This window comes from Sinocyclocheilus anshuiensis, unplaced genomic scaffold (genome assembly GCF_001515605.1).
Source record: "Sinocyclocheilus anshuiensis isolate Anshui unplaced genomic scaffold, SAMN03320099.WGS_v1.1 scaffold1221, whole genome shotgun sequence".
NCBI lineage: Eukaryota > Metazoa > Chordata > Actinopteri > Cypriniformes > Cyprinidae > Sinocyclocheilus > Sinocyclocheilus anshuiensis.
The window spans coordinates 164,669-167,031 of record NW_015551070.1 but is presented as its reverse complement, the minus strand read 5'-3'; positions in this window follow the sequence as shown (position 1 = coordinate 167,031).

Below are 2,363 nucleotides of genomic sequence, written 5' to 3'. Positions count from 1 at the left end.
CATCAGATAGTGTGCCATAGATCCCCTGAGGAACAATTCCACTCATTCTCTACTATAGGAGAGGAAGAATTGTATAAACTTGTTAAATAATCTAAACCAATAACATGTATGTTAGACCCTATTCCATCTAAGTTCCTAAAACAGGTGCTTCCAGAAGTCATAGATCCTCTTCTGGCTATTATTTATTCGTCATTGTCATTAGGATATGTCCCCAAAACCTTCAAATTGGCTGTTATTAAGCCTCTCATTAAAAAAACCCCAACTTAACCCCAACGATCTAGTCAATTCCAAACCGATCTCGAATCTCCCTTTTCTGTCAAAGATACTAGAAAAGGAAGTATCCTCACAATTATATTCCTTCTTAGAGAAAAATGGTATTTGTGAGGATTTCCAGTCAGGATTTAGACCGTATCATAGTACTGAGACTGCTCTCATTAGAGTTACAAATGACCTGCTCTTATCGTCTGTTGAATCTGGTTGTATCTCTCTATTGGCGCTTTTCCACTGCGTGGTACGACTCGGCTCGGCACGGCTCAGTTTGCATTTCCACTGCAGCTTAGTATCGCTTTAGAGTGGGCGGGATTATTCACATGTCGTTATAGTTGTGCCACCTCTACTGCCGCGACTCCTGAAAAACGTTTTAATTCTGCGTCGCCCCATCAAGCTCTCGTTGGATCCGCTCCTCTGCTATCAATGGAGGAATGTCTGTACTTCCTCAACAGACAACGAAACAGCCACTTTTTGGTTGTTAAAAAAAAGGTGCGCTTCTTCAAAACAGTTGTGTTCGATCCTTTGCTGGCTGTGCTGATTTAAATCTAGTGGTTCTGTTGTGTTTGTGGCGCAAGTTCAGTGACGCAGGTAGTGACGAATCTCTCCGGCCAATCCGTGATCAGCAGAGTTTACACGTCACGTTTTGGTAATGGTATGGTACCGTACCGAGCCGTACCGTGCCGTTCCATGCAGTGGAAAAGCACCATATTAGTGCTACTGGATCTTAGCGCTGTGTTCGACACTATTGACCACAACATAGAAAACTTTGTTGGCATTAGTGGAAGTGCATTGGAATGTTTCAAATCATACTTATCTAATCCCAATCAATTCGTAGCAGTGAATGAAGAGGTATCATATCGATCACAAGTGCAGTATGGAGTACCTCAAGGCTCAGTACTAGGGCCGTTACTTTTCACGCTTTACATGTTACCCTTGAGATATCATTGTCACGATGCACACACACGAGGAACGAGGAGACTCTGGAGAATACTTTACCAAGACTTTATTTTCAGGAACCAAGGGAGACGAACTCAGGAAGACGTTTAACAGCGGACCGAGAACTTGGGACTGGGAACACTTTTTAAACACACAGGAGGAGGGGATGACGAGACACACCTGGGAGCAATGAAACATCAAGGGAAACACCTGGGACAAATTAAACATGGGAAAGGAACATGAGGAAAACCACAAAACACGGAACAGAGTCTGACAATCATCAGGAAACACGGTGTTAGCTTTCATTTTTTCTTCGTGTCCTGATGAAACATACTAATTCGCAAAACTAACGGAATGCATAGTCAATATAAAAAACTGGATGACTAGTAATTTCTTACTGCTAAATTCTGAAAAAACAGAAGTGTTAATTATCGGACCTAAAACCTCAGCACGTAATAACCTAGAACATTGTCTAACACTTGATGGCTGCTCTGTCAATTCTTTGCCATCAGTTAGGAACCTAGGTGTGCTATTTGATAGTAATCTTTCCAAACAGAAGTGTTAATTATCGGACCTAAAACCTCAGCACGTAATAACCTAGAACATTGTCTAACACTTGATGGCTGCTCTGTCAATTCTTTGCCATCAGTTAGGAACCTAGGTGTGCTATTTGATATCAATCTTTCCTTAGAAAGCCATGTTTCTAGCATTTGTAAAACTGCATTTTTCCATCTCAAAAATATATCTAAATTGCAACCTATGCTCTCAATGTCAAGTGCAGAAACTTTCATTTATGCGTTCATGACCTCAAGGTTAGATTATTGTAATGCTTTATTGGGTGGTTGTTCTGCACGCTTAATAAACAAACTCCAGCTGGTCCAAAATGCAACAGCTAGAGTTCTTACTAGAACCAGGAAGGTATGACCGTATTAGTCCTGTTCTGTCAACACTGCACTGGCTCCCTATTAAACATCGTATAGATTTTAAAATCTTGCTAATTACTTATAAAGCCCTGCATGCTTTAGCACCTCACTACTTGAGCCAGCTCTTATCGCATTATAGTCCTCCACATCCGCTGCATTCTCAAAACTCTGGCCATTTGATAATACCTAGAATAACAAAATCATCTGCGGGCGGCAGATCCTTTTCCTATTTAG